Source organism: Macaca thibetana, chromosome 3 (assembly GCF_024542745.1).
Source record: "Macaca thibetana thibetana isolate TM-01 chromosome 3, ASM2454274v1, whole genome shotgun sequence".
In the NCBI taxonomy this organism is placed as follows: Eukaryota; Metazoa; Chordata; class Mammalia; order Primates; family Cercopithecidae; genus Macaca; species Macaca thibetana.
In genome coordinates, this window is record NC_065580.1 from 129105591 (window position 1) to 129125485 (window position 19895).

Here is a 19895-nt window from a genome sequence, read left to right on the forward strand (position 1 = left end):
GCAGTGGCATGATCTCGGCTCACTGGAACCTCCACCTCCTAGGTTCAAGTGATTCTCGTGCCTCAGCCTCCTGAGTAGCTGCAATGATAGGCACCTATCACCATGCCCAGCTAATTTTTTTGTATTTTTTGTAGAGACAGGGTTTCACCACGTTGCCTAGACAGGTCTCAAACTCCTGGCCTCAGGCGATCCGCCCGCCTCGGCCTCCCAAAGTGCTGGGATTACAGGTGTGAGCCACCGCACCTGGCCACCCTATATTTTTGGTGTAGTTTTTCTTACATTAGAATGACATGATAAAGGCTAAGCCCTACGTGAAATGGACACATTTGGTATTTACGACACTGGCTATATAGCATTTGCTTCCTGCAATGATTTTAAAATGCTTAGAAATAAAATCCCTGGCCGGGCATGTTGGTTTGCACCTATAATCCCAGCACTCTGGCAGGTCAAGGCAGGAGGATCACTTGAGCCAGGAGTTCAAGATTAGCCTGGGCAACATAGTGAGACCTCATCTCTACAAAAAATAAACAAAATTAGATGGGTGTGGTGGCATGCGCCTGTAGTCCCAGCTACTCAGGAGGCTGAGATGGGAAGATCTCTTGAGTCTGGGAGGTCAAGGCTGCAGTGAGCTGAGACTGTGCCACTGCAGTCTGGCCTGGGTGACAGAGCAAGACCCTGTCTCAAAAAATAAACAAAACCTCTGCTACTCTCAGAAAATGACGTTAATTCAGAGGAATAAAATGCTGTGGTGGTGTGGGATGCGGTGGTGCACACCTGTAATCCCAGCTACCCAGGAGGCTGAGCTGGGAGGATCGACTGAGCCCAGAAGTTCAGAGCTCACCACTGTGATCTCACCACTGCACTCCAGCCTGGGTGACAGAGTGAGACTCTGCCAAAAACAAACAAACAAACAAACAAAACATAATATTTGACTTCGTATGGCTGTTATTGGGATTAAATGACGTAATGTATGAGGAACTAGTATATAAAGTATAAAATGATGTTAAAATCTTAGTTATAAGAGTTGTTGATGGTATTATTTGGGGAAATAAAACCAACTTATTGAGCATGCACCTAGGCTAAAAGGTGGTGCCCATCCTACAGGGATAAGGCATTGTTAAAAGTTTTAAAAGAGGCTGGGTGCAGTGGCTCACATCTGTAATCCCAGCACTTTAGGAGGCCGAGGTGGGCAGATCGTGAGGTCAAGAGATTGAGACCATTCTGGCCAACATGGTGAAACCTCATCTCTACTAAAAATACAAAAATTAGCCGGCATGGTGGCATGCTCCTGTAGTAGTCCCAACTACTTAGGAGGCTGAGGCAGGAGAATCGCTTGAACCCAGGAGGTGGAGGTTGTAGTGAACAGAGATCACACCACTGCACTCCAGCCTGGCGACAGAGAGAGACTATCTCTAAAAAAAAAAAAAAAAAAAAAAAAAAAAAAAGTTGTAAAAGGTTTTTAGTTCCTTATTCATAACTTTTCTTGGGTTTGCACAAAGTCAGTTGACATAACAAGATTGAATTTGTTTTTATTATTTCATTTTTATCTTGTAATGAGAGTTGTTTTTAACTCCTGTTTTAAATCTTACGTAGTTCTAAATCAGCTTTTTATTTTATTTTATTTTATTTTATTTATTTTGTAGAGATGGGGTCTCACTATGTTACCCAGGCTGGTCTGAAACTCCTGTGCTCAAGCGATCTTCCTGCCTCGAACTCCCAAAGTGCTAGGATTATAGGATAAATCTGCTGTCTAAAACAAAAATACAGCTGGCACGGTGGCTCATGCCTGTAATCACAGCACTTTGGGAGGCCGAGGAAGGCGGATGATCTGAGGTCAGGAGTTCGAGACCAGCCTGGTCAACATGGTGAAACGCTGTTTCTACTAAAAATACAAAAATCAGCCAGGCGTGGTGGTGGGTGCCTACAATCCCAACTACTTGGGAGGCTAAGGCACGAGAATCGTTTAAAAACCCAGGAGGCGGAGGTTGCAGTGAGCCGAGATGGCACCATTGTACTCCAGCCTGGACAACAAGAGTGAAACTCCATCTCAAAAAAAATGAAGAAATAATAAGTAAATAAATAAATAAATAAATAAAACAAAAGCACAACCTGAAAAAAAAAATTAGTACCCTTCATACAGCAGGAGGACGGGCTTCCATGTCTGCAGCTCCATCTCCAATCGTGATTATTTTCTTAAAATGAAATTTTTCCTTTAAAAGTCGAATCACTTTTCTTTTTCCACCAGATCTGGCTATTGGCTGCGTGTCATCAAAACGTGCATATCCACCTTAAAAGAGCAGTAAAAACAGGGTTAAAGACCCACAGAAGTATCTTACCAGTGCCAGCTTTCTGCATAGATGATATCTTCACTTATATGTCACTGAGAAGGCAAAAAATGGCTCTCGGTAAAGTCGCACAGCCTGGAGCTCCATACCTGTTCCTGGGAATAAACAAGCTTTGCTTTTCTTTTATTTCCTTTTATATTATGATTATGATTATAGAAATGGGGTATTGATATGTTGCCCAGGTTGGTCTGGAACTCCTAGACTCATGTGATCCTCCTGCCTCGGCCTCCCAAAGTGCTAGGATTATGGGTGTGAGCCACCACACCCAGCCAATCTTTGCCTTTAAATTACAAATATCAATTGTGGAGATGGCTCTATTAGGTCATAAATACCTAGGGGTGAATTTGTTGTATCTTTTAAGCTTCCAGTAATTCTCAAACCTTGTTGAGGTGGTAGAATATCATAAAATAGTAATACATAAAATTTATTTATTTATTTATTTATTTATTTATTTTGGGGACAGAGTCTCGCTCTGTTGCCCAGGCTGGAGTGCAATGGTGTGATCTCGGCTCACTGCAACCTCCGCTTCCCAGGTTCGAGCCATTCTTGTGTCTCAGCCTCCCCAGTAGCTGGGATTACAGGCACATGCCACCACACTGGCTAAGTTTTGTATTTTCAGTAGAGATGAGGTTTCACCACATTGGCCAGGCTGGTCTCAAATTTCTGACCTCAGGTGATACACTCTCCTCAGCCTCCCAGAGTTCCAGGATTACAGGTGAGCCACAGTGCCCAGCCTTAATATATTAAATTTAAAATGTTAATATATAATGTCACCCAAGAGGAAATCCAGCTTATTTTTGGTCAATTATTTCTATTCTTACAGTAATTACCACACTCAGTCTTGACTTCTTTTTTCTTTTTCTTTTTTTTTTTTTTTTTTGAGACAGAGTCTCACTCTGTCACCCAGGCTGGAGTGCAGTGGCGCTATCTTGGCTCACTGCAACCTCTGCCTCCCAGGTTTAAGCAACTCTCCTGCCTCAGCCTCGTGAGTAGCTGTGATTACAAGTGCCCGCCACCATGCCTGGCTAATTTTTGTATTTTTAATAGAGACGGGGTTTCACTATGTTGGCCAGGCTGATCTCGAACTCCTTACCTCAGGCAATCTGCCTTCCTCGGCCTCCCAAAGTGCTGTGATTGCAGGCATGAGCCAACGTGCCTGGCCTTGACTTCTTTTTTCAATGATCTCTATCTCTAGACCATTCAAGAATGTTCTATTAACATATTTACATTTTAAAAATATTTGGTTTTAATAATATCAGCCCCCTTGGCCAAGCGCCATGGCTCATACCTGTAATCCCAGCACTTTCGGAGGCCAGTGCATTCCTGTAGTCCCAGCTACTTGAGAGCCTGAGGCAGGAGAATCACTTGAAGCTGGGAGGTGGAGGCTGCAGTGAGCCCAGATCACACCACTGCACTTCCAGCCTGGGTGACAGGGTGAGACTCTGTCTTAAAAAAAAAAAAAAAAGATGGAGACTTTAGAAGGGAGACTTTTGTTAACGGATTACTGAACTACAGCTGCCCTTGTGGAAGCCTCCTGTCCCCTCTCTGGTCCATAACGGTGCCACAGCTGTTATATTATCTCAGATCTCCACCTATATTAAGGAGTGACTGATAGTGAATTTTTTTTTTTTTTTTTTTTGAGACAGGGTCTCACTCTGTTGCTCCGGCTGGAGTGCAGTGGCTCGATCTCAGCTCACTGCAACCTCTGCCACCTGGGTTCAAGCGATTCTCTTGCCTCAGTCTCTTGAGTTGCTGGGATTACAAGTACCCACCACCACGCCTGGCTAATTTTTGTATTTTTTTAGTAGAGTTGGGGTTTCACCATGTTCGTCAGGCTGGTCTCAAACTCCTGACCTCAAGTGATCCACCCACTGCGGCCTCCCTAAGTGTTGGGATTACAGGCATGAGCCACGGTGCCCGGCCTAATTTTTGTATTTTAGTAGAGACAGGGTTTCACCATGTTCATCAGGTTAGTCTCAAACTCTTGACCTCGTGATCCGCCCACCTCGGCCTCCCAAAGTGCTGGGATTACAAGTGCTAAGGCCACCACGGCCGGCCTTATATGTGTTTTTCTATATGCACTTAGAAATCAATGGGTAGGGCTTGGCTCCTTTAGGAAACAATTCCACAACTCTACTCTGCCCATGGACCCAGAAAAACATAAGATGAGGACAAACAAGGAAAGCTTAGGTTTTCCCTGGAGAAAGAGGAATGGTAGAAATGGACAGGACCAGACAACTGGCCAGACAACACCATGTGTAAGTGCCAAAAGAACCACACAGGCTGCGCCTTTAATTCCAGCACTTTGGGAGGCCGAGGTAGAAAATCACTTGAGGCCAGGAGCTTGAGAATAGCCTGGGCAATATAGCAAGACCCCATCTCTACAAAAAATGTTTTAAAGGCTGGGTATAGTGGCTCAAACCTATGATTCCAACACTTTGGGAGGCTGAGGTGAGAAAATTGATCACTTGAGGTCACAAGTCCAAGACCAGCCTGGGCGACACAGTGAGATCCTGTGTCTATAAATTTAAAAAAAAAAAAAAAAATTGGCATGGTGGCCTATGTCCGTACTCCCAGGTACTTAGGAAGCTGAGACAGGAAGATCCCTTGAGTCTAGAAGTTTGATGCTGCAGTGAGCTGTGTTCATGCCACTGCACTCCAGCCTGGGTGACAAAGTGAGACCCTGTCTCAAAAAAAAATTTTTTTTAATTAGCTGGGCATGGTGGCATGCACCTGTAGTCCCCACTACTAAGGAGGCTAAGGTGGGAGAGCCACTTGACCTCAGGAGTTTGAGGCTGCAGTGAGCCATGATTATACCACTGTACTCTAACCTGGGCAACAGAATGAGACTCTGACTCTAAAAAAATAATAATAGGCCGAGTGCAGTGGCTCACACCTGTAATCCCAGCACTTTGGGAGGCTGAGGCAGGTGGATCACTTGAGGTCAACAGTTCGAGACCAGCCTGGACAACATGGCAAAACCCATCTCTACTAAAAATACAAAAATTAGCCAGGTGTGGTGGCGGGCGCCTGTAATCCCAGGTAGTCCACAGGCTGAGGCAGGAGAATTGCATGAACCTAGGATGCAGAACTTGCAGTGAGCTGAGACTGCACCACTGCACTCCAGCCAAGACAACAGAGCGAGACTGTCTCAAAAAAAATAAACACATAAAATTTTGCTGGGTGCAGTGGCTCACAACTGTGATCCCAGCACTTTGGGAGGCTGAGGTGGGAGGATCACCTGAGGTCAGGAGTTTGAGACCAGCTGGATCAACATGGTGAAACCCCGTCTCTACTAAAAATACAAAAACTAGCCTGGCATGGTGGTGGGCACCTGAAATCCCAACTACTCGGGAGGCTGAGGCAGGAGAATCGCTTAAACCTGGGAGGTGCAAGTTGCAGTGAGCTGAGATCGCACTATTGCACTCCAGCCTGGGTGACAGAGCGAGACTCTGCCTCCAAAAAAAACCAATTAATTAATTAATTAATTAAAAGTAATAATAAAATTTAAAAATAAAATTGAAAATAAATAAACCACCCAGAGGGTGCTCTAAAGCAATAGTTAAATGCTTTCAGGAGGAGGTGCACCCCAACACTGGTGCTGAAACACACCTGGAGCAGGGGCTCCACTTACCTTATGCCAGGGGTCCGGTGTGGAAGGTGCTCTGCTATGAGTCTCTGCCCCTGCTCCCTGGAGGGCTGGATGAGGGCTAAGCGATCCATAAAAGCAGCTTTGAAAGGCACTGCCCGCCCATGGCTGGCCGTGTCCTAGGAGGGAGACCCAACAATCAGTGCAGCCAGGTCTACTGTCCTCGAGGTTAACATGCTTTACTGCCCCGGGTCTGCATAACATCCACCAAAAGGAAGATGCTACCAAGAGCCCCACTGTACAACAGACAGGCTCTGCTGCTATGAGAGCAAGGCCTTGGAATAAACTTTTGAAAGTTTGCTTGAAAATAACATTAACAGGCCAGGTGCAGTAAGACTCATGCTTATAATCCCAAAACTTTGGGAAGTTAAGGTGGGCAGACCACCTGAAGCCAGGAGTTGGAGACGAGCCTGGCCAATATGGCGAAACCCCATCTCTACTAAAAAAATGCAAAAATTAGCCGGGCGTAGTAGTGCGCACCTGTAATCCCAGCTACTTGGGAGGCTAAGACAGGAGAATTGCTGGAACCTGAGAGGCAGAGGTTGCAGTGAGCTGAGATCGTGCCACTGCACCCCAGCCTGGATAACAGAGTGAGACTCCATCTCAAAAAAAAAAAAAAAAAGTCACACAGCCTATCCATAGGTAGTTTTCTTGAAAGCCATAAGCTGTCATAAATCCAGAAAGATACCAAAAGCTAAACGTTCTTCCATGAAAGGCAGCTAAAAATGAAATGTTGGCCGGGCACGTTGGCTCATGCCTGTAATCCCGGGATTTGGGAGGCCAAGGTGGGCAGATCACGAGGTCAGGAGTTTGAGACCAGCCTGGCAACATGGTGAAACCCCATCTCTACTAAAAACACAAAACTTAGCTGGGCGTGGTGGTGCACGCCTGTAATCCCAAGTACTCAGGAGGCTGAGGCAGGATAATTGTTTGAATCCAGGAGGCAGAGGTTGCAGTTAGCCAAGATTGCACTGCTATATTCCAGCCTGGACAACAAAGCCAGACTGTCTCAGAAAAAAAAAAAAAAAAAGGGCCAGACATGGTGGCTGATACCTGTAATCCCAACACTTTGGGAGGCTGAGGTGGGCAGATCATGAAGTTAGGAGATAGAGACCATCCTGGCCAACTTGGTGAAACCCTGTCTCCACTGAAAATACAAAAATTAGCTGGGTGTGGTGGCGGGCGTCTGTAGTCCCAGCTACTCAGGAGGCTGAGGCAGGATAATCGCTTGAACCTGGGAGGCAGAGGTTGCAGTGAGCTGAGATTGCACCACTGCACTCCAGCCTGGTGACAGAGTGACACTCCATCTCAAAAAGAAAAAAAGAAAAAGAAAAGAAAATGACATGGTGCTGACTGAGGGACTGGGGCTGTGGAGGGAGGTGCCCAGCTGCAGGACAGGAGGGCAGGAGAGAGGGAGGACCTCTGACCCAGGATCCACCAAGAGGCTCTGAGCCTTTCCAGGGAAGCACTAAGGCCACACTTTCAACCATGACACAAAGCCGCTGGACACTTGGGCCCTGCCCCCCAAGCCATCTTCTTTGGTTAGTGACGGTCGTCATTCCCCTGATCAAGCTAAGAACATGTCTTATCCATATTTATTTGCCATAAATATTTATATAAATGAATGAATATATCAAATTCAGCTCTAAGGAATGAAAGAAAAAGCCTAGTGCTCATGTTCCATAGCCAGGGTCTAGCACTTCATCCAAAACAGTCACTCTTCAGAAATTCTTTATCATTTCATAAAGTGGATAAATGCTATCCCTACATTTCTGACACCATGTCCTCAACGCCACAGATTTTGGCTAGCTCACTGATTCCTTCTTCTCTGATGACCGTGCTGTCAACATCAAAACACGCTGCATCTGCTGAGTAGAAAAGCTTCCTCAGCTCTGAGTGGGAGACCATCCTTGGAAGAATTTTCCTCCTACAGAAAAAAAAAGATAAATGCATTTAAAGACATCAAATAAAATTATGAAAATATCCCATCTTGCTTACTAAGCCAATCTAATTTGTGTGAAAGTCAGTGCAGGCCACATAAGAGTGTACTCATGAATTCATTCATTTCTTTTTCCTTTTTTTTTTTTTTTACTTCCCACATGACACCAATTTCTTTCTTCTTCTTCTTCTTCTTTTTTTTTTCTTGATGGAGTCTTACTCTGTTGCCCAGGCTGGAGGGCAGTGGTATGATCTCAGCTTACTGCAACTTCCACCTCCCAGGTTTAAGTGATTCTCGTGCCTCAGCCTTCTGAGTAGCTGGGATTACAGGCACGTGCCACCACACCCGGCTAATTTTTTTATTTTTATTTTTAGTAGAGATGGGTTTCACCATGTTGGCCAGGCTGGTCTCAAACTCCTGACCTCAGGCAATCTGCCCACCTTGGCCTCCCAAAATGTTGGGATTATAGGCATGAACCACCGTGCCCGGCTGGTACCAACTTTTAAATATATTTGATGTTGAGGCCGGGCACGGTGGCTCATGCCTGTAATCCCAGCACTTTGGGAAGCTGAGGCAGGTGAATCTCCTGAGGTCAGGAGTTCCAGACCAGCTTGGCCAACATGGTGAAACCCCTTCTCTACTAAAAATAAAAAAGTAAAAATTAGCCGGGTGTGGTGGCATGTGCCGGTAATCCCAGCTACCCAGGAGGCTGAGGCAGGAGAATCGCTGGAAACCAGGAGGCAGAGGCAGAGAAACCACACACATGTGTGTGTGTGTGTGTGTGTGTGTGTGTGTATATAATGTTGAACCAATATTCAATTATTTTTTACCTAATTGTAGCAAGAAAGCAAGCATTAAAGCGGAGGTGTGCATAAGGCTTTATGGGCACACAGGAAAAATGTTTAGCCTTATCTATGAAACAGGGCTTCAGACTGGGCATGATGTCTCTTGCCTGTAATCCCAGCACTTTGGGAGGCAAAGGCAGGAGGATTGTTTGAGGCCAGGAGTTCGAGACCAGCCTGGGCAACATACAGAAACCGAGTCTCTACTAAAAATAATAATGCAAAAAATTAGCTGGCGGTGGTGGTGCAAGCCTGTAATCCCAGCTACTTGGGAGGCTGAGGCAGGAGAATCACTTGAACCCAGGAGGTGGAGGCTGCAGTGAGCTGAGATCACGCCACTGCACTCCAGCCTAGGCAACACAGCAAGACCCTGATTCTAACAAAAGAAGAGAAAAGAAAAGAAAAGAGAGAAGAGAAGAGAACAGAAAAGAAGGAAAGGAAAGGAAAGAAAAGGAAAAGAAAATAAAAGCAGAGAAAAAAGAAAAGGCTTCAAGGAGGCACAGATATTTGAGATGAATCTGACAGGTAAGTGGTCCTCTGAGTGGGTTGTCGAAGGGCAGGGCATCGACTTGGTGTGTACTGGGAGGAGAGGGAGGGAGGTGGAGACAAGGAGAGAGGCTTGTGATGGCAGAGGGAGGAGCGTGAGCAAAGACGAGGAGGAAGAAGCAGATGACCTGCTGGCAGCTACCCTGTGACTTGGCCCAGGAGCCTGGCAGTGCATCAGGAGTTCAGACTCAGCGGATCCTAGGGCCAGGCTAAGGAGTTTAGACTTTAACTTCCAGATATTGGGAAAGGCTCTAAGCCTCAGAAGAAAGGTCAGAGCTAAATGTAAGGGCTAAACATACACAATGTTGCCAATGTAGAGGTGCTAGTTGAAGATGTGATCTAATTAAAGTCCAGGGAGAGGCCAGGCACAGTGGCTCACGCCTGTAATCCCAGCACTCTGGGAGGCTGAGGCGGGAAGATCACTTGAGGACAGGAGTTCAAGACCAGCTTGGTCAACATGACAGAACCCCATCTCTACTAAAAATACAAAAATTAGCCGGGCAGGGTGGTGTGCACCTGTAGGCCCAGCTACTCGGGAGGCCGAGGCAGGAGAATCACTTGAACCTGGAAGGCAGAGATTGCAGTGAGCCAAGATCATACCACTGCACTCCAGCATGGGCGACAGAGCAAGACCCTGTCTCAAGAAAATAAAAAATAATAAAAAATAGGCTAGGCACAGTGGCTCACACCTGTAATCCCAGCACTTTGGGAGGCCAAGGCGGGCAGATCACGAAGTCAGGACATCGAAACCATCCTGGCTAACACGGTAAAACCCCATCTTTACTAAAAATACAAAAAATTAGCTGGGCGTGGTGGCGGGCGCCCATAGTCCCAGCTACTTGGGAGGCTGAGGCAGGAGAATCACCTAACCTGGGAGGCAAAGCTTGCAGTCAGCCGATATCGTGCCACTGTACTCCTGTCTGGGCGACAGAGCGAGACTCTATCTCAAAAAAAAAGAAAAAGAAAAAGAATAAGAATAAAAATAAAGATCAGGGAGAATAAAGAGAGGGAGAAGAGAAGAGCGCTAAGGACAGAGCCTACAGGACCACCACCTTTACGTCCTGATTTGAACCCGGGCAGGAGAAGGAAAACGGTGAAGTTACAGGAAGAAATTCTGGGAGGCACACTGCTGCACAAGCTGCAGAGGACAGAGATTCAAAAAGAATTTTTTTTTGAGACAAGTTCTCACTCTGTCACCCAGGCTGGAGTGCAGAGGACAGAGATTCAAAAAGAATTTTTTTTGAGACAAGTTCTCACTCTGTCACCCAGGCTGGAGTGCAGAGGACAGAGATTCAAAAAGAATTTTTTTTTGAAACAAGTTCTCACTCTGTCACCCAGGCTGGAGTGCAGAGGACAGAGATTCAAAAATAATTTTTTTTTGAAACAAGTTCTCACTCTGTCACCCAGGCTGGAGTGCAATGGTGCGATCATGACTCATTGCAGCCTCCAACTCCCGGGCTCAAGCGGTCTTCCTGCCTCAGAAGTAGCTGGGACTACAGGCATACACCACTACACCAGGCTAATTTTTAAAATTTTTTTTATAGAGATGGGGGTCTTGCTATGTTGGTCAGACTGGTCTTGAACTCCTGGACTCAAGCAATCCTCCCACCTAGGTCTCCCAAAGTGCTGGGATTACAAGCATGAGCCCCTATGCCTGGCCTTTATTTTTTAGAAAAGCTTTGGACTAGAATTAGGGTGAAAGGGATCCTCAAGGTGGCCTACACCAGCCTCCCATCAGAGACTAATATGTCATATACAAGGCTACACAGATGACATAAGTAGTCTATATTTAGAATAGACTGTGGTTAAAAACAGACTCAAAGCAGCTGACCAACCCACTGCTCAACTGATTTCCAACCAATGCAGTTGGCAGAATAATGCCATTTAAAGTCGACCTGGAAAAAAAAATCTTTTAAGTCAAGGGTCAGCAAGCTATGGCTTGTAGGCCAAATCCACCCTGCCATCTGGTTTTGTATGGCTCACAAGTAAGAATGATTTTTACATTTTATTTTACTTCTTTTTTTCTGTCACCCAAGCTGGAGTGCAGTGGTGCCATCATAGCTCACTGCAGCCTCAAACTTCCATCTTGGCCTCTTAAGTAGCTGGGACTACAGGTGTGAGCCACCATGCCCGGCTGACTTTTACATTTTAAACAGTTGGGAAAAAAACTCAATAGAATAATAATATTTTTTAACATGTAAAAATTAATGAAATTCAAATTTCAGGCTGACCGCAGTGGCTCACACCTGTACCCTAGCACTTGGGGAGGCTGAGGCAAGAGGATTACTTGAAGCCAGGAGTTCAATACCAATCTGGCAACATAGCAAGACCCCATCTCTACAAAAGTATTTTTTCAATTAGCCAGGTGTGGTGGCATGCGCCTATAGACCTAGCTACTCAGGAGACTAAGGAAGATTAGTCAGAAGGACTGCTTGAGCACAGGAGTTTGAGACTGCAGTGAGCTACAGCCATGACACCGCACTCCAGCCTGGGTGACAGAGAGACCCTGTCTTAAAAGCAATAATAATAATAAAAAATAAAAATGAAATTCAAATTTCAGTGTCTACTAATAAATTTTTTTTTTTTTTTTTTTTTTTTTTTTTTGAGAAAGAGTCTCGCTCTGTCACCCAGACTGGAGTGCAATGGCACAATTTTGACTCATTACAACTTCTGCCTCCCAGGTTTAAGCAATTCTCCTGCCTCAGCCTCCCAGGTAGCTGGGATTACAGGCACCTGCCACCATGCCCATTTAATTTTTGTATTTGTAGTAGAGATGGGGTTTCACCATGTTGGCCAGGCTGGTCTCGAACTCCTGACCTCAAGTCATCTGCCTGCCTCAGCCTCCCAAAGTGCTGGGATTACCCATGTGAGCCACCGGGCCCCACCAGAGCCACTGCACCCAGCCAATTAACATAATGTCTTTATTACACAATTTATGCCCTTCATGATTTGGCTCCTATGCCTATGTATTTTACCAACCACATTCCCTACAAATACACATACACACACATTAATCACACGCACACACATGCATTTTTTTTTTTTTTTTTTTTTTTTTTTTTTTGAGTTAAGGCCTCATTCTGTCACCCAGGCTGGAGGACAGTGGTATAATCTCAGCTCACTGCAACCTCTGCCTCCCTGGCTCAAGCGACTCTCCCACTTCAGCCTCCTGAGCTGTTGGGACTATAGGCATGCACCATGATGCCCAGCTAATTTTTTGTATTTTTAGTAGAGACAGTGTTTTGTCATGTTGCCCAGGCTGGTCTCAGCTACTCAGGAGGCTGAGGTGAGAGAATCGCTTAAACCCGGGAGGTGGAGGTTGCGGTGAGCCAAGATCGTACCACTGCACTGCACTCCAGCCTGGGTGACAGAGCGAGCCTCCATCTAAAAAAAAAAAAAAGAAAAAAAAAAAAAAACTCAAAAAGGGTCGGCGTGGTGGCTCATGACTGTAATCCCAGCACTTTGGGAGGCCAAGACGGGATTGTTTAAGGCTAGGCATTCAAGACCAGCCTGGCCAATATGGTGAAACCCTGTCTCTATTAAAAAAAAGATTAAAAATAAAAAGAAAAAAATAAAATAAACCACTCATTTGACTTTGGTCCAGCAGGAATCAAGCTAATTCATACAGGCAGGCTCGCTGCAAAGAGCTTGAAGTCAGCAGGTCTATCGGCAGAGATGCAGGGCTTACTGTAGTGCAATTCCACTAAGTATGGAGAATGAACCACAAGTGAGTGAAGACGAAGTCAGAAACAGACAAATGGTGTAAGAGGAGCTAAAATGAGATAAGCGGGACAAGCTAAAGAACTTTTTAAGAAAGTGCCTGACACATATACACCATGGAATACTATGCAGCCATAAAAAAGGATGAGTTTGTGTCCTTTGTAGGGACATGGATGCAGCTGGAAACCATCATTCTTAGCAAACTATCACAAGAACAGAAAACCAAACACCGCATGTTCTCACTCATAGGTGGGAACTGAACAATGAGATCACTTGGACTTGGGAAGGGGAACATCACACACCGGGGCCTATCATGGGGAGGGGGGAGGGGGGAGGGATTGCACTGGGAGTTATACCTGATGCAAATGACGAGTTGATGGGTGCTGACAAGTTGATGGGTGCAGCACACCAACATGGCACAAGTATACATATGTAACAAACCTGCACGTTATGCACATGTACCCTAGAACTTAAAGTATAATAATAATAATAAATAAATAAATAAATAAATAAAAAGAAAGTGCCTGAGCAGGCCAGGCATGGTGGCTCACACCTGTAATCCCAGCACTTAGGGAGGCCAAGGCAGGTGGATCACCTGCGGTCAGGAGTTTGAGACAAGCCTGACCAACAGGGAGAAACCCCGTCTCTACTAAAAATACAAAATTAGCTGGACATGGTGGTGCATGCCTGTAACCCCAGCTACTTGGGAGGCTGAGGCAGGAGAATCACTTGAACCTGGGAAGTGGAGTTTGCAGTGAGCCGAGATCGCGCTATTGCACTTCAGCCTGGGCAACAAGAGCAAAACTCCGTCTCGGAAAAAAAATTAAAAAAAAAAAAAAAAAAACAGAAGGTGCATGAAGCAACACAACATAACTAAGAATGGGCAATGCTCCTGAGAATGACTGAAGGTACCAGAACCTCAAAACCAGTCCCCAGGAACCCTGACAAAAGACCTGAGAGAGGAATGCATGTGCACCAACTTCAAGAAGATTCCAGTCTTGTTGAGATGATCAGACAAATAATTACTGGACATGTTTGAAAAACCAGGTACTTTGGCTGGACGTGGTGGCTCACACCTGTAATCCCATCACTTTGTGAGGCTGAGGCAGTCAGGAGTTCGAGACCAGCCTGGCCAACATGGAAAAACTCTGTCTCCACTACAAGTACAAAAATTAGCCAGGCGCCTGTAATCCCAGCTACTCAGGAGGAGGCTGAGGCAGGAGAATCGCTTGAACCCGGGAGGCGGAGGTTGCTGTGAGCCGAGATTGCACCACTGCACTCCAGCCTGGGCAACAAGAGTGAGACTCCATCTCAAAACAAACAAACAAACAAACAAACAAAAAAACAGGTACTTGAACCTCTTTCCAACCACTGACACTAGCAATAGATTCAATGAGATTGGCCAGGTGCAGTGGCTCACACTTGTAATAATCTCACAAGTGTGTCTCACTTTGGGAGGCTGAGACAGAAGGATCGCTTGAGCCCAGGAGTTTGAGACCAGCCTGGGGAATATAGCGAGATTCCTTCTCTTAAAAAAAAAAAATTGGTGGGCCATGGTGGTGCATGTCTGTGGTCCCAGACACTCAAGAGCCTGAGGTGGGAGGATAGCTTGAGCCCAGGAGTTCAAAGGTGCAGAGAGCTGAGACCAGGCCTCAGCACTTCAGCGACAGAGTGAGACCCTGTCTCCAAAAAAAAAAAACAAGACCATCAGCCTTGAATTTGAAAGGAAATGTACATTTCCTCCAGTGAAGGTGAGAACTGATTTACACATCCCCAGCTGAACACTAGGCCTGATTTACGAGTCAGAATTCTTGACACCTGCCTCCTGGGTTGTAATGTGGTCTCAAAGAGAAAACAGAATATTTTTGGCTTTTTTAGAGACAAGGTCTCACTCGTCGCCCATACTGGAGTGCCAATGGTCTAATCATAGCTCCCTGCAGCCTCAACCTCCTGGGCTGAAGTGATCCTCCCGCCTCAGCCTACTGAGTAGCAGAGACTACAGGCATGCACCACCACACCAGCTAAGTTATTATTATTATTATAGAGATGGGGTCTTACTATGTTACCCAGGCTGGTCTTGAATTCCTGGCCTCAAGTGATCCTCCCATCTCGGCTTCCCAAAGTGCTGGGATTACAAGTGTGAGCCACCGTGCTGGCCAAAATAGAATGTTAGAGACTCACTTTACATTGAATTTACTTGGAAGGCTGATTCTTTTCCCACACCCTCCCTAGGAGAGCGAGCAGGATTTTAGGACCTTAATTCTGCCCATGAAATGGTCAGGCCAGGGGAGATGGCCTTCACCTGTTGGGTTACAAGAGCATCAACGCCCTCCCTGTTTGATTGAGCAGCACAGGAAACTCAGCCACAGCTCCTTTTTGCGCTTCCCATCCTGCTCTGCAAAATGCTTTACTTCCCTGTACACTTCTGATTTCCTCATTTTTATTTCTATTTCTATTTCTATTTTTATTTTGAGACGGGGTCTCACTCTGTCGTCCAGGCTGGAGTACAGTGATGTGATCTTAGATCACTGCAACCTCTGCCTCCTAGGTTCAAGTGATTCTCCTACCTCCCGAGTAGCTGGGATTACAGGCGCCTGCCACCATACCTGGCTAATTCTTTTGTATTTTTAATAGAGCCAGGGCTTCACCATGTTGGCCAGGCTGGTCTCAAACTCCTGACCTCAAGTGATCCACCTGCCTCAGCCTCCCAAAGTGATGGAATGACTGGTGTGAGCCACCACGCCTGGCCAATTTCCTCCTCTTTTCATTGTCTCCACCAGGAGTGACTCACAATTCCTGCATATTTAAAATTCTTGTGGCTGTAGGGGAAAAAAATCTGCTGAGTAAGTTCAGTTGCTTCAAAGTAAATTGTGTACATTAGAATTCCACACACGGAAAAATCATTGCCGGAGACTGGACTCTGGATTCTTCATATTTGGCTCTAACAGGGAGGGAGAGGGCAGGGCCAGGGGTAGAATACATCCCAGTGGGTAGGTCTATTCTCAGATTCTCAGACACAGCAGCTCCCAGGCCCCATCCGGACCACTGCCTTCTGCAGCTCAGAACAGAACACAGAACTTCTGCCTGGCTTGCTCCAGCTAGTTCATGTGGGGCAAGCAAAGGGACAACTGATTTTAGAAAAAAAAAAAAAAAACTACTGCTGACAAGGCCTTCTCGCCCCTAGTTCCAAAGTACAAAAGCAAGTTTTCCTGCAGGACCAGCCTTTGGAGGCCTGATTTTGGGTAAGAGGAAAAAAAAAAAGTTCCTTGCCCAAACAAACGCTTTCCCAACTTCTCAATCTCTGTATCTTTCAAGAGACGTCTAAGGTCACCTTGCTTCCTTCACCTTTTGTTAGAACTGACCTCTTGTCTTCACTTGTGTAAGAAAAAATAAAAGCTGGTACAGAGGTTGTGAAGGTCACACATAGTTGCGAGAACCAAGCTTACTTGCTTTGGTAGTAGGGATAAATTTGTTCAGGTCCCCAGGCACTGAAAGAGTACATAGTAGATTCTGAAAACAGACACTAATGGCCAGATGTGGTATCTCACACCTGTAATCCCAGCGTCTGGGAGGCCAAGGCAGGTGAATCACCTGAGATCAGGAGCTCAAGACCAGCCTGGTCAACATGGTAAAACCCCGTCTCTACTAAAAATACAAAAATTAGTGAGGCATGGTGGCAGGCACCTGTAATCCCAGCTACTCAGGAGGCTGAGGCAGGAGAATCACTCGAACCCGGGAGGCAGAGGCCGAGATCACACCATTGCACTCCAACCTGGGCAACAGAGCAAGACTCCACATTTAAAAAAAAAAACAAAAAAACAACAAAACAAAACAAAAAAGATACTAAGGACTACAAGGCGGCAGGGGAAGGAGGGCAAGGACTGAGAAACTACCTATTGGGTACTGTGCTCAAACCCTGAGTGATGGCATCACTTGTACCCCAAACCTCAGCATCGTGTGATATACCCATGTAACAAACTTGCACACGTGCTCCTTGAAGCTGAGGTAGAAGGTGAAATTGAAATGATATATAATATAACCGGCTATTCTGAGAAGCTGAGATCTTCTGCATGCCACATAGTTGACACTGATTTTTAAAATTAAGGTGAGGAGTAAACTGCTGGCCAGGCACGGTGTCTCACGCCTGAAAACCCAGCACTTTGGGAGGTTGAGGTGGATTACCTGAGGTCGGGAATTCAAGACCAGCCTGGCCAACGTGGCAAAACCCTGTCTCTACTAAACATACAAAAATTAGCCAGGTGTGGTGGCCCGCACCTGTAATCCCAGCTACTCAGGAGGCTGAGACAGGAGAATCACTTGAACCCAGGAGGTAGAGGTTGCAGTAAGCCAAGATCACACTACTGCACTCCAGCCTTAGCTTCCTGAGTAGTGGGGACTACAGATGCACACCACCATGTCTAGCTAATTTTTTATTTTTTCTAGAAACAGGGTCTCACTATGTTGCCCAGGCTAACCTTGAACTCATGGCCTCAAGGAATCCTCCCAGATAGGCCTCCCAAAGTGCCGAGATGACAGCTGTGAGCCGCCACACTGGGCCTGCAGTTTCTTATAAAGCTAAACATATACGTATAAGGCTGGGTGTGGTGGCTCATGCCTGTAATCCCAAAATTTTGGGAGGCTGAGGCAGGCGGATCACCTGAGGTCAGGAGTTCAAAACCAGCCTGACCAACATAGTGTAACCCTGTCTCTACTGAAAATACAAAATTAGCTGGGCATGGTCGCGTATGCCTGTAATCCCAGCTATTAGGGAGGCTGAGGCAGGAGAATGGCTTGAACTCGGAAGGCAGAAGTTGCAGTGAGCCAAGATTGTGCCATTGCACTCCAGCCTGGGCAACAAGAGTGAAACTCCATCTCAGAAAAAAAACAAAACAAAACAAAAACAAAAACAAAAAAGACCCAGCAATCCCAATCTTGGAGTTTTATCCAAGAGAAATGAAAACATAATCACAGCAGCTTTATTTGTGACTTCCCAACACTAGAAAAAACCCAAATGTTCATCAACAGATAAACAGCTAAACAAATTGTGGTATATCCCTACAATGGAACACTACTCAGTAATAAAAAGAAATGAATTACTGATACATGCTACAACATGGATAAATATTTTCAAAATTATACTGATGGGGCCGGGTGCGGTGGCTCATGCCTGTCATCCCAACACTTTGGAAGACTGAGGCGAGCAGATCATGAGGTCAGGAATTCGAGACCAGATCACACCACTGCACTCCAGCTTGGGTAACAGGAGCGAAACTCTGTCTCAAACAAAACAAAACAAAACAAAACAAAAACCCCATTGTTCTCTTTATACAGATAAACTTTTTCTTTTTTTCTTTTTCTTTTTTTTTTGAGATGGAGTCTCGCTTTGTAGCCAGGCTGGAGTGCAGTGGTTCGATCTCGGCTCACCACAACCTCTGACTCCTGGGTTCAAACGATTCTCCTGCCTCAGCCTCCCTAGTAGCTGGGATTACAGGCAAGCACCACCACGCCCAGCTAATTTTTGTATTTTTAGTAGAGATGAGGTTTCACCATCTTGGCCAGGATGGTCTCAATCTCCTGACCTCTTGATCCGCCCGACTTGGCCTCCCAGAGTGCTGGGATTACAGGCATGAGCCACTGTCCCTGGCCTGAAAGTCAACTCTTAACCGCTTGGGTCTGGACAGTTTGTGTTCGTTTTATTTCCCCTTACCTTGACTTCTTACTTTTAACTCCCAGTTTTTGTTTTTTTAATTTTTATTTTATCATATGTATTCTCACTGTAAGTTGTCTCAGATCAACAAGAAATGAGGCAGAGTATAAAATAAAGAAATAAACATAATTGAATAAAGTTGCTTTTTAATAACAACACAACTCATTTATAAGCAAAAACATACTGAAAATTTGTCTCTAAAGTAAACTGTTATGTGCAGAATCTTATGTTCTAGCTGACTTTCATTATAAAACAGAAAACGTGTCCCTTCAGGAAAAAGAATTCTAGTCCCAAAATGTTATAAAAATTATACTTTAAAATGGCAGCATCTATGTAAATTCACATATTTTAAGGCAAGTAAGTATGCTATTGTAAGTTATCAAGAATAATATGCAAAAGAAGTCACAAAATACAAATGCAAAATAACTAGAATTGCTTTTATGTCTTCATGAAATGACTTAAAGCTGCAGGAAAAGAACATGAGTTTTCCTAACAGGAGACGCCACTCTTTGAGTCTCCACGTTCACCTTTCCCTGGAATCCACTGAAGCAGGAATTCTCAGATCATGGGCAAGCTCTTATCCTTTCACTTTCTGACATCCCTGTAAGTCTCTGTTTTTGTTGTTGTTGTTGTTTTTGAGACAGGGTCTTGCTCTGTTGCCCAGGCTGGAGTGAAGTGGTGCGATCATAACCCACTGCAGCCTCGACCTCCTGGGCCCAAGGAATCCTCCCTCCTCAGCCTCCTGACTAGCTGGGACTAGACATAGCCACCATGCCCAGCTAATATTTTTTATGTCTTTCGGAAGAAACGGAGTCTTGCTATGTTGCCCAGGCTGGTCTGAAACTCCTGGCCTCAAGAAGTCTTCCTGTCTCAGCCTGTCAGAGCCCTTAGATTACAGGTGTGAGCAACTGGGCCCAGCTCAGGCCACTGTTTTTACAAGTCCATCAATACTGGTCTTCCCAATCAATTTCTTTTTTCAACTTAAATTTATTTATTTAGAGAGGAAACAACTTAAATAATATATAGTATGTGTGAATTCATGGGTTTGCTATTTTCCTAAGGTACACTAAAATCAATTCGTAAGTATTAAAAAAAAAAATAGTACGGGGCTGGGCGTGGTAACTCACACCTGTAATCCCAGCACTTT

General features: G+C 45.3%; 1 long non-coding RNA gene across 3 annotated transcripts in view; it reads right to left on the reverse strand.

Annotated features, from left to right (window-relative positions):
- Positions 1-266: 266 nt before the first annotated feature.
- Positions 267-19895, reverse strand: part of LOC126950275 (uncharacterized) — a 30328-nt gene continuing 10699 nt past the window's right edge. For all 3 annotated transcript variants that reach the window (XR_007724132.1, XR_007724131.1, XR_007724130.1), the window contains 3 exons: positions 5980-7921; positions 3634-3791; positions 267-2287 (listed from right to left, as the gene is read on the reverse strand). This is a non-coding gene — a long non-coding RNA (uncharacterized LOC126950275). The remainder of the gene's footprint in view (positions 2288-3633; positions 3792-5979; positions 7922-19895) is intronic.